Raw genomic sequence first — 13,290 nt, forward strand, 5'->3', positions numbered from 1 at the left:
AGTCCAGATCTTGGCTTGAGTTAACAATACGACAAAGACGGGTCATTGGAGAATTAAGGTCATAGTTTGTTTTATGCTGATCGATGAACAGTTTTTCAATGTTACTTTCATGTTAGTTTTTTGTCTGTAGTACTTCGGTGAAAATTGTGAGGAGAATGACTTACGCCTCTTTTTCCCTAGAGTCTTGATTTGTAACATCTTTTTTTACTTACATTATTCCATTCGTGGAAATTTTTATTGGTTCTGAACCCATGCAATATTTCTTAAACGGTAACTGCTAATATGTAGAATGGTTGGTTTTCCAAATAAAATAAAAAAGTAAAATACTTCGTTATTGCGTAAACGATATTTCACTGTCTTGTCATGATTTATTGTCTTCTTTCTGTTCTTTGAAGGTAGAAACCGGAATAATTCTTTTACAAAAAGCCTTTATGTTCTTTGTGCTTTTTAATTCCTGCAATAATCAAATATTTAACCGTCTTTGACGTGTTTTTGCACATTTACATCAAACAACATTCAGTGCTTAGATAAAAGAAAGGTTATTTATTTTCGGCGAAAAACATAATACAATGAATTTTAACCTTAAAGAGATGAATAACTCGAACTTTAATAAAAAATATTTAAAAATTTACATCAAAGAGGAATAATAAATTAATTTTCAAATGTTTATACGTCTCGTAGATATTTGAATAATATGAATAAACAAACTTCATTGCTATATTATGGAAAATAGTACTTGAAATGGAACAGTCATGCTTGGCGTATTTCAATCATCTATTTTATGAACGTCAGGAAATCAGTCTTACACTACAGGGCCTCGATTACAATGATAAGTTAACAGTTATCTTCAATTTTATCTACAAAGTAAAATTAAGTTTTCTGTGTAAAAAATAGAATGTGCAAATATTTTTTTCCTAAACATGTTCAATTACAGGTTACCGATGACAAATACAAATGTATTTTTTTTTTTTATTTATTTACACTCTTTATCAAAATACAATTTTACGTTCACTTTGCCCAGCTAAAAAGGGTACATACCCAGTTCTAAGCTAGGCAATTACATTTTAACATATTCTAATAGTTAACAAATTAAGAGAGCACAGACAAACAAAATGTAAACTTATTCGTATACACATTTTGATACATATACATACACACATATTCATATATACATATATATATATATATATATATATATATATATATATATATATATATATATATATATATATACACACACATATATACATACACACATACATACACACATACATACACCTATGCGCATCCACATACATGCCTTCATAAAAACATAGACAATTTATTTATGCGAAACTTTATGGTTGCCATCTATTAATATTTATTTTTTAATTATTTCTTATTTTTAAATTTTATTTTCGACATCCAGTAAGAATCTCCAATCCGTGGAATGCATCAACTTTTCTAAATCCCTACGACCAATGTCATGAAAGAGCGAGGTCAACACCTTCCGCAACTTGACAACACTCCCGTGTTTCCACGATTCTGGCAAAAAGTTATGATCCTTTTTACCTACATAATAGTGTTGTCTCGATGCCAGAACAGTGCTCACCCCTTCACTTAGTATCAGATCCCTATTAGAGTATCTTGTGTTATGGTTGTGATTGACGCTTGGGTAAATGTCTTTATTTATGTGTGTAACCACTACCGTTATCAATATATTTTTTGAATAATTTCATAATTTCAACAGAGATACTCAGAACAATGTTTTGAGTATCTCTAAATGTTTACAGACAAGCTGGATTTTCTCCCTAGATCTATTTTTCTGCAACAGAGAGGGAATTTTTTTTTTGAGAAGTCTAGGCATTTGCAGGGCTTATGACCTTCTCAAAAATGTCATTCCTCTTCACCATTTGACCATTGTTTTAACGTCTAGTAACGCTACGAACATTTAGACCAGAGGTTCCCAAACTTTTTCGTGTCGTAGACCCCTTGCCATGTTTTTCGGTTTTTGGTAGACTTACCTCATATTGATTTTTCATAAATTTCTAACTGTAGTGAAGTTAAGTGTTAAAAACTTAAAGTTAAATCAAATGTTTAGTTATATACATTTATTCATTGAATTTTAATTAAAACTACTCAAAATAAAATGATGTATTTGTTTTATAAAGTAAACGTAACATAAAATAAACTAAGCAATAAGTAAATACTTTTAGTGGGAAGGATGAACCTGATGCTTTAATAATAAATTATCAACATTTGGCGTCAATTTTGTCCCGTTTCATCTTAAATCTCCTTGGCCAATGATGTCCAGTCTGTTTCTTTTTTTCGTTAGGAGATTGGTAACAGCGCTGAATCCCCTTTCCACTAGGTATGACGATGGAAAGGAAACTTAAAATTTCCTCGCTATATTCCATAATACAGGATAAGTAACGGGTATGTTTTTTTGCAGCCAGAAGTACAGAAGTACTATCAGTGTATGTTGAGATGCACTATCGTGGACCTCCATTTTCATTTCACGGACCCTCAAATTTTTTTTACGTTGACGTAGACCCCTTGCAGGTTGTCATAGACCCCTAGGAGTCGATATAGACCACGTTGGGAATCACCGGTTGAGACGGTCAATACGTATACAATCGAATCTGTATTTTGCAAGGTATACGGGAGAGAAAAAACAAATCTTTTGCTTTTAAGAAGCTATCATAAACTGTAAAATTGCCTATTGAACTTACATTTGAATACATTGAAATGCGATAGATACATGTTCGGCAATTCTACAGTATCTGATAGCTCTCCTGTAAACCTCGCAAAATGTATATTCGGTAATGTTACCGTATACACGCAGGAAACATCCGTCGGTTTATTAAACTCAGTAACCGGCTGGTATACTAAATACAAAATTATACATATAGGTTATACATATAAGCAATGATTTATTTTTTACTATTAAATAAAATTGCATTGTAGAATTCGCAAATACGCATTTCATAGATACATATTTTTATTGCTTATTTTTTCGTGATAATATATGCTTGCTTGTTTATTAATTTAACTTAAAAATGTCTTTCTTGCTTACCGAAACACTTTATTTATTCCACAACATTATTTTGGTACGTGTATTTGTACACAAATCTGGATTTCTCCCAAGGGGGAGTAGGTATATATTTTTTATTTATATCCCTATAGAGATGAGGTAGAATTTTTTTCATATTCAGGATTATGGATATTCGAGCGTTTACAGGGCTTATGACCTGTCATTGGCTGGGTTAAGTGGCCACTAGTGGCCACTTAACCCAGCTGTAACCTCTGTAGGGATATAAATAAAAAACTTTTTTTATTGTTTGCTTTACAGAATTTATTTCATTAGCTTATATCTTTGCATTTTTTGTTTACATGCCTACTGTTTTTTCTTGCATACCTTTATTATTATTGTTTTTTTTTTTACTTTGTAAAACTTTTTATCATATCCTTTTTAACTAATTTCACTTTTTTTTTCTGTATATTCTGTTTATTATTTAGTATGTTAGCATGTATTTCATTTTTATTTTTTGTAAATGCCTTTTTGGCGTTGATAAACAAAATAAATAAATAAATTTCTTCTAATATTTTGACTTTGTCCAAATATTTGTAGACGAAAGACAGGATTTCACCCCCTAGGGAGTCATAAAGATCAACAAGTTTTAACTGGGATGAAAAACATTTTAGAGAAGGAAATATGTAAGTCTAGGCACATTTACTGAACGTATGGCCTATCATTGACCTTCTTTATTTACATTTAAGTCAAGATAAAAATATTGCTTTCTAAATATTTAAATTGTTCCTTTATCCTTCTTCTTTCCTTCCCTTCCCATCCCCCCTCTTCCCATACACTCTTTATAGTATAGTGTTAATTTTTTCATATATTTTTATTTTGTTAATCTTTGTTTTTAATTTTTATATAAAATTGTAAGATTCAATATGTCGGTAGGAAGAAATTGCCTTAAGGCAATATGCCCGCCCGTATATGTATACATATTGTATATGTATATAAAGTGTTAAATAAATAAATAAATTGGCTAATTTGAGTGGCAACTTTACGTAATGTGTAACATACACCATTTTGCCTATACTTTAACATCCATATTTTTTCAATTCTTCGATCTGTTGATTTTAGCGAAGCGCTGAAACCTTTATTCATCTGATCAAATAATTTTACATACTAGGCAACGCCTGAAAACAAATTTCCAATTTTCAAACTTCTTTTTGGACCAGTTGGTTTTATTAAAATATTTTGAGTTTGTCTAAACGTTTGTAAATGAACGACTGGATTTCACCGCCTAGGAAGTCAGAAGGTGTAATGTGGCCACATAAATGACAGGTCATAAGCCTTGTAAAATGCCTAGACTTCCCATATTTGCTTCTCCAAAATGTTCTCTGCCCCTGTTTTTATTTAATAATATTAATGTTTTCTTCATAAAAACACGCAAATTATTATTTAATAACATTATTTTATGTAATATTTCAGAAGCTATATTATTTGTTTTTTCTGGGTTGATATAAAAAAGTAACAAATGTATTTAAAGTTATTCAAAACATACATCGGAAAAGATAGGATGGATTAATAGCAATTCCTTCGCGCTGTATGAACAAGGTTCTGAGAGACAATTTTAGTATATTTCAAAGTTTAGGTAATCTAATTGTGTATTGAGAACTGCATTGCGACACCACCGTACTTTAATAATTATTTGCTACACAAAGATAAGCGTTAGGTTTCAGGTGCCAGTTTATAATTGTAATGCAATGTGAAACACCCTTTTGAATATTTATTTCATGTAAACCATACCGGGGCAGGCAAACGCGCCTAGAACTAAACCGAGGATGATCTTATTACATGATGTATTTATTTAAACAATTTCAAGTACAAACATATAAATATGCACTATGGCGAGCTTACTGCTAAAAGCAATATTTTACAGCCTATCAAAAATCAGACAGATCAACAAAAAATAATTGGCAAGATTTGTAATTTAAAAAAAAATGTGCATTTTTATTTTCGAAGAATAGCTGTTTTTATAAATACATATAAAAAGTGAGGTTAGAATTCTAAAGATAAGTAATAATAATACTGATGTTTTTGTAGACATTTTTTTGATAAAACTCCATAGTTGAGAATTGTATGCAAACCCAGAAAAATCCTTAATTCTAATCAAGTTAAATATCAATTGAAACTCATTCAACATACAATTGCTTATAATAATAATAACAATATCAGTTCATAATATGGCTGTATTTGTGAGAATCTGACTTTCAATTTATTGGGGTTGTTGTAAACATGACAACCTGTATTGGAGTATTGCAAAGTTGCCAATCTCCAAAATTAAATTGATTATTACACGATTAATTATTATAATAAATATACGCATATAGTTTTATTCTTTTAATTAAAATGTAGTTTCACTCAAAAATGTCAGTATAAAAACTCAATCTATATTATACTATTTTTTCTTGACACAATCGTGATTTTTTCATCATTAATTACCTACATATAATATATTGGCTGATTATAATAACAAAACATAACAATAAAAGGCTATTATTTTAGAAATTAGTTAGTAGTGCAAAATAAGGAAAGATGGATTTTGCCGGGTTTACAAATAGTATCCTCAGTTATTGATTCTGATAAATATCCATAAAATTTTATTGGTTAAGATTATTTTTTTATTTTGTCCAAGTAGCTCTTTTGTAAAGATGAAAGTTCATTAAAGTATTTTCCTAGATTGTGTATTTGTTTAGGTACTGTGTTATAATTTTCCATTTATATAATTTGAAAAGTATTTTTACTGAATATCGCATAAATATTCGATCATAAAAAAACTGGTTTGTATTACCGAGCTGTAAATAAGAATTTGGAGCAATAAATCTCTATTTATGTATATTGATAGTCTAGGAAAATATTACAGGAATCTTTTAAAAAAAAACGTTACACCGCTTCTAACGCCCGATCGTGAATCACTGCCCTAATAAAATTATTTGTTCTCTCTTGTACGTAGTACGTGGACCCTTAAATCACGTTTTTTCTACCAAAGCTTTCAGTCGGATCAGAGAATCCTTCTTTCATTAAACGTTGATGATGGCGGCTAAGTATTTAGCTCGTAAATCGGATCCCGCGAAAAGTAATTTACTTGTATGTATGCAAATTGGGCCAGCAATCCGGACGAGATGAGATTTCGATTATTTAAATTCTTCTCTCATGCTCCCGAGCCGATTGCCAAAACGGATTCAGTACAATCCGGCTCGAAGGACCAAAAGTCTGAAATTTTTATTCGAAACAAAAAATGGGAAATGGAACACACGTTACTCACATTGCTTTCAAATATCATTCATATTCTTGTCAATTCTCCTACCAATTTGCCGGAACACTTTGAAGGATTAACCGTAAAGTTTTAAAAATGAACTTTTTTGCGAATTATTAAAAGGTTTTTCGCTAACTACTTCACCTAGTAAACTAAGCTACTTTTTATTCTCTTCAGAAAAAGAAATATTTTATTATTTTTAATATTTTTTTTTTTTATGTTAAATAACAAGAAATATTTGCGAAATATTGAAATATTCTTTTAGACACAATATTACATTTTATTCATAATTTTTATCGCTTGTATTTTCATAGCGATATAGTTTTAATTTGGCAAATTCATCTGGGAATACTACGATTAAAAATGCAAAATGTGTTGTAAAAAGAGATTAACAATTTTGGAATTATAAATTCCGACTTTTTATCATTTTAAAAAGAGTGTCTTTTTTATTACTTCTTAAATTATTGTTTATGCATTATTTATAAGATGGCGTATGCTTAATCATTTTTTGTTCTTCGAAAACGAAAATTTTACTCCAACATTGATAAGATTACAAGAAATATGAAGTTTAAATGAAACCACTGATCCCCTTTAATCTAAATAAATAAAACCCTTCAAGTAGTAGTAAGGATAATAGAAAATCGTCTTTATTGTAGTCCAAACTAAGGATCTTGTAATTTTAGGACTAAGGACTCCTTTGCTAATTAGATTCGGCCCCTTGTTAATTTCTGCGTTACAGCTCCAGACAAGAAAATTATGGATCCAATTTCATTTCATTTATTTTGATACCGTCTTTAGTGGTGTAAACATCAAAGCCTTTCACTAGAAACATAAGAATTTTCCTTTTGTGTAGGGTATCCAAATTTCTCCTTCAAGTTTTTTTCAAGTGGTTGTTTATTAAAAGAATTTCCCCTTTAGAGAACGCCAACCGGCTCGGTGTAGAAATACTGCAAATATTTCCATTTGAATTCGAGAAGCACTTAGAAGTTTGAAACATATCGGGTGAAACTTTCTTAATTTTTTAAAAATCAATAAAAAATATAGTTCCATTCAAAACGTCAAATCGACTTCAAAACTAAAAAAGGAAAAACCTAAGACTAATGAATTTTACAAGGGAAAAAATAAATGTTCGAACGTTAGTAAACCTAATTTGTTTTTATCACAAGCTAATTTTGTAAAAAAAAAAACCTTGAAAAATCTAATTTATTAATATATTATGTTAAGAAATGTATTAAATATATATAACAAAAGAGATAGAAAACATTTTAAAGAAGAAAATATGGAAGACTAAGCACTTAATTGCATTTAAATTCCAAGGCCTGTAAATGTCTAGACTTTTACATATCCTTCTCTAAAGTGTTTTCCATCTTTGTTGTAGTATGTTCATCTTAATTAATAACTTTCTAGGGAGTGAAATCCAGTATTTCATTGTTGTATAAAATACGATATGTGAAATAGAATTAGAATTTTGAACTAATGTTTTAGACACCAAAGCTACTCAAATGTAAAAATCGAATAAAAACAATGTGAGTGGCTCCTCGAGATAACTACTCGTCGTAGTATGGTGGTTGGGACGTTCGCCCAATGCTTGATTGAGGTCTCAGTTTCGATTTCTAGCCAGAATCATTTCTCGTCATGAATTATTTCTAACAAAAATGGTATTACACTGCAACATTTAACTGTCATTGGACTTGCACTCGAGGCGTAATAATGATCACCTCCTCTCTATGTTATTGATGATCAAGACTCTGCATACAATGTTCAAATGGAGTCTCGCATGTGCAATCGCGTGCAGATGGTATGATGAAACAAATACAATGATTTCAAAACATTGCCTCAAAATGCTTTTTTGTTAATTTTCCTTGGTGAAATATTTTTTTTTAAATTACCCACCGTAATAAATCGGGAGTTTGAATTCCAGTTTTTTTAATAGGCAGATCAAGGAGAAATAAAACCGCCCTTTAGTATATTTATATTCATATATAACTAGCGGTCCCGACAGACGTTGTCATGCCCAAACGTTGGCTTGCCTGCTTTATTTGGTTGAACAAACGTATTTTCGTAAAAAAGGACACACCTTATTTGTTTTGGAGTTTTTGAGCTATGTATATATTCGAAATAAAGGTTATTTTTTCGTTTTATCTCGTCATATGATTGGTTAAGAGTTCTCGTCGTGTTCAAATTAAAATTGCACTAAAATCACTTTTCTAGTGGTATAATCCAGGAAAAAAATACGGGAATACGTGTTAATGAAGAAAATTCAGACCGCGTTTTACCCTAAGCATTCTAAAATTATGACACTCAACATATGTTCAACGCGAATTCAGTCAGTTTTTAACCGCCAGACGGGTTTTGACATGACCTTGACATTTAATTCGAAACCAAAAGAAAAGAAAAAACTAAGATAGACCAGATCTTGTCTTAAGGTGGTAATTTTTTTTCTCCTACCTTTAATTTTATTTAGTTGAATTTTATTTCATTTGTACCTGTAGGCAGTACAAGAAAATGTGTTTACCATTGTTAGAATGGACTGTATAAGTCCGTCAATAAATAAATAATAATAAAAGAAAAATGACTACGTTGTGAAAGCGTGCAAAAACTATCCGGATAAAAGGAAAAATACTTTGAATAATTATGTAGGTACCTAGGTACTTGTTTATGATTGAACTCCAAAACTAAAAAAAATATTTTTTGAATATTTAATTAAATTAAGTACCCACATACTTATTTATGATTACATTCCAAAACATAAAATGTTTCATTTTCAACTTAAGAATTCTTTTAGCAAATGTCAAACTCTGCACTACTTACCAACAGTGGTGCATTTTGTGTAAGAACCCTTTTTTTATCATGTATCAAATGTCAGCTAAAATTATTTAAGCATTACTAAAAATCTATTTAAAATAAGTTAATATGTAGAAATTAAGAAATTGTAAGAAAGTTAATCAATTCAGTATCCATTAAAAAGTTAGTGATAAACGTTAAAATCCGTTTTTTATATACAAAAAAACAACATTCTCTGAATTTTATTTGAATATGCATTTTAGTTGAATACAACTCTGGAAGTTCGATAAAAAACACATACTCGCTCCTAACTTTTTTTCTGATGAACGTATTGAAGATATTATTATTTACAAACCTAATTCACGTCAATTAAATTATTTTGCAAGAAATCGCATGTAAATTGGTCCGGTAGTTATTGACTCTATAAAGGACAAACTTACATACATATAATTATATATATATATATGTATAGAAGAAGAAGATAAGCAAAACTTATATTTGATGATTATAAATACTTGTGGTTTATTACGTACCACTATCCTAGAGAGAAAGATAATTATTTTTGCGGTGGTAAATTTGAAATTTTAAGGAAAGCACAGCTCCAAAAATCATCAATTACTAATATTATATAATTTTAAAATACCTCCCATTTCTTTTGTTTCAATAATAATCATTAGCGCCGGCATACCATCCCCACCAATTTTCCTATTCAATATCTGCCTATCTTTTTAATTACTCACATATTCATTTATTTGTACCTACACTATTTTTTTCATATTTAAAACTACATTTCAAAATAATATGATAACATACTAGAAAAATTCTGAGAAAAATATTTATGAAAGTCTGTGATTTCTTCTGCGAGGTCTTATCATCCGTCAAGGGTCAATTTAAGTGATTACTTTATTTACTGGTTAAATTCATCATTTTGCCTATATTGGAGCATTCCTATATTTCATTCAATTTCATTTTCTATCGATTTTTTCATTTTGTATTATTTTATTTTGTTTAATTCAATTTTATTACTGTTTTTTTTTTTTTTTTTTATTTATTAAGGAAAATCATCAGTTATTATATAAGAATATAAAAATAGAACATACATCCAGTTAAAGTTTTTCACAAATATAATGAGAGAACAAGTTACACGGTAAAGAGAAAAATAATATATTATTTAAGACATTAGAAAAAAAAAGAGCTCGTAAGAAGGTTAAGGGATGAGGAAATAGAGTGGAAGAGTGGAGGAGAGGGATTTTTATAATATAGTTGACCAATTAAAAATTTTGATATTATTATATATTATCATAAAATAAACATAATTAAAGGAACATAAACTTATTACACACTGACAAATGTTTTATTTTACAGTGTTTTAAAAGGTTTTTTTTGAAGTCACAAAATTTTATATTAAAAATATCTAAATGGGGACAAAGTAAATTAAATTTGGAGCAGCTACGATAAATGAACGATTTTTGAACATATTTTTTTTTTGGCAATGAATTATAAAAAAATGAACTTGTCGTGTTGACTTTACGAGACAATTGATTGAAATACGCTCCAAGAGATATGGACTATCGATAAAATTGTTTAAAATTTTGAAGGGGAAAGATAGATCAGAAATGCTTCTACGTTTAGTAGAGGAAGTTAAACTATGAAAGAAAGAAGAGTCTTCATACGAGTCAAAATATGTTAGAGATTAACGAGGAATCAATTCTGTATTTTATCTAGTTGTGAAATATAAATTGTATATCGAGGATTCCAAACAATAGATGCAAACTCAAGATGGCTGCGAACGTGTGCATTATATCAGATTTTGAGGGATGCGGTTGTTTTGAATGGTTTTATTTTAATTTATGTTTTTTTTTATTTCATTTTTTTTTCATTTTTTTTTCATTTTATTTTATTTTATTTCATTTTATTTTATTTTATTAGTTTTCTACTTTTTTTTAGTTTGTTTTATTTTTGTCTTTTTTTCGTTTTATGTTTTAATTAGACATTTTTTAGGAAAAAACCAAAAAAAATCTCAATAAATATGAAAAATAAATAGTACATGCGTCATGTCATGTCAAGTTTTTTGCCGTAAAACTGATCATCTTGCCCTCATGTACTCGTATATTACAGATGATCGCTGCGATTAAGTACCGATGCAGTTATCCATACTACACCATTCGGTGCAGACAAAGGAATATATGATGACGATTATCATAAATAATAAATTTCGGTCGATCAAATTTGATGACATGAAATATCGAAGAATAAAAACTAGTAAATTTTATTTTATTTCCGTACGTAAAAAATTGGACGGCGTATTCTTTTTGATGCAAAATGTCAGAAAGTAAATAAAACATACTTGTTTCATATGATTTTATTCCAATTTTTTACCATGAAATATATTTTTATCAAGTTTTTATCAGGACCGTATAATAAATCGTCGTATGCTGAGGATTTAGAAAATCGCTTGTAAAATTTTATGATCATCCTCTTTATAGTCAGATCAATATTCGCTGACCACAATGCAAATTGTCCCATAAACCAAGAGCACTTCGTTCCTGAACAGTACGGATAAAATAACGAGCTTCTACAAGTCATTATATCTAGATACATTATATGTACAAATACGTGTAATGATAGTAAAACGTGTATCTTGTAAAGCAGAGGCATAATGTTTACCAATTACCACGTTATTAGCTATTTATTGACTGATCTACGGTGGCAAAAATAGTCCAAATCATATTACTTCGAATTGTTTTGGATATGTCCTGCGTACTGCCAAGATTAGCCGTAGAGTAGAGAGAACTCGTTGACGTGAAGTAGACTTGAAAATGGCTTGATAATTTCTATCTTATTGGCGGAAAAAGTTCAGAATAAATATTTTAGATTTCCTACATAAGATAGTGCGGATATTATCCAAAGCACCCGCAGAGTTTCTCCAAGGTATGCATGGTTATAACAGTTTGAGGACAAGAAAGGACATCTATCAAACTACGCGTTTTTTTTTATTGTTCCGCGGTATTGTCGACAACCCTCAATTTATTTCCCGATAATTAACTTGGACAGTGTCAATATCGACGTCCCCATTCCAATAAACAAGACCAGCAAAAAAGGAATGCCCGTTGCTTCCAATAGTTATATCAGCTATTAACATATTGTCACGTCTCTGGGGGAGTTTTTTTTAATGAAAAGTTCTTTTATTTATTTATTTACGGGCATTGTCCATGTTTACAATTTATAGACGTTAAATATAACAATAAAAGAATAGTTAAAAATATTTTTTAAAAAAAGAAATCAAGCATTGACAAACGTAAGGCACATCAAGACAAGATCTGGACAATTTATTTAGTGCTCATTTAAATCGTTGTAAACTGAAATCAAAAAAGTCCAGATCTTGTTTTAAGTTAACAATACGACAAAGACGGGTCATTGGAGAATTAAGGCCATAATTTGTTCTATGCTGATCGATGAACAGTACTTCATTGTTTCTCAACCTTCGAACCGGAATATTAAATTTTACTTGTTCCAGTAATGATGGAACATCGATTATACCATTTAGTATGCCGAACATATATTTATGTGGAATCAATATTAGTTCAACGTTTTTGTAGACTAGAAATATTTAACATTTTATTTTTTTTATTTTTTATTTAATGCACCAAATACACAATTTTACATCGACACAATTACATGTTTTTTATGTCCCGACTTGTTTTTAAAAAAAATATATACAATTATTTTTTTTTAATTTTTAAAAAATTTATACAAAATAATAATAAAAATTTATACATATCGAAAAATGGAATGTAGAAAAGTGGAAAAACCATTGACTCTATATCAGCATAAGAATAATTACCTCTCTCTAAGTCCAAGCATTCACACTACTTTTTGAAGCAAGCAATGTTGGACTGATTCAATATAATTTATGCGATTGACATAGAACGGAGACCAGACTACGGAGGCATATTCTAGAAGAGGGCGAACGGTTGAGCAATAAAGAGTTTTTTCAAGTAATTTCAGTGATTTATTTACTGTATTATCTATATGCTCATTGTATGTCAGTTTTAAGTCCAAAACAACTCCTAAACCTCTGATGGACTAAACTATATACAATTTTGGAATTTTCTATCAGGTACTCAAAGGAAATTGGTTGTTTTGTTCTATGAAATGTCATTTTTTATATTTTTTAATATTTAGTTCTAATTTA

General features: G+C 29.5%; 1 protein-coding gene across 1 annotated transcript in view; it reads left to right on the top strand.

The window, feature by feature from the left end:
• The window catches only part of LOC148282151 (uncharacterized), a 58,260-nt gene that overhangs the window by 22,228 nt on the left and 22,742 nt on the right, over positions 1-13,290 (top strand). The window lies entirely within an intron of this gene.

This window comes from Micrasema longulum, unplaced genomic scaffold (genome assembly GCF_059751315.1).
Source record: "Micrasema longulum isolate JH-2025_06_02 unplaced genomic scaffold, ASM5975131v1 h1tg000371l, whole genome shotgun sequence".
Classification (NCBI taxonomy): Eukaryota; Metazoa; Arthropoda; class Insecta; order Trichoptera; family Brachycentridae; genus Micrasema; species Micrasema longulum.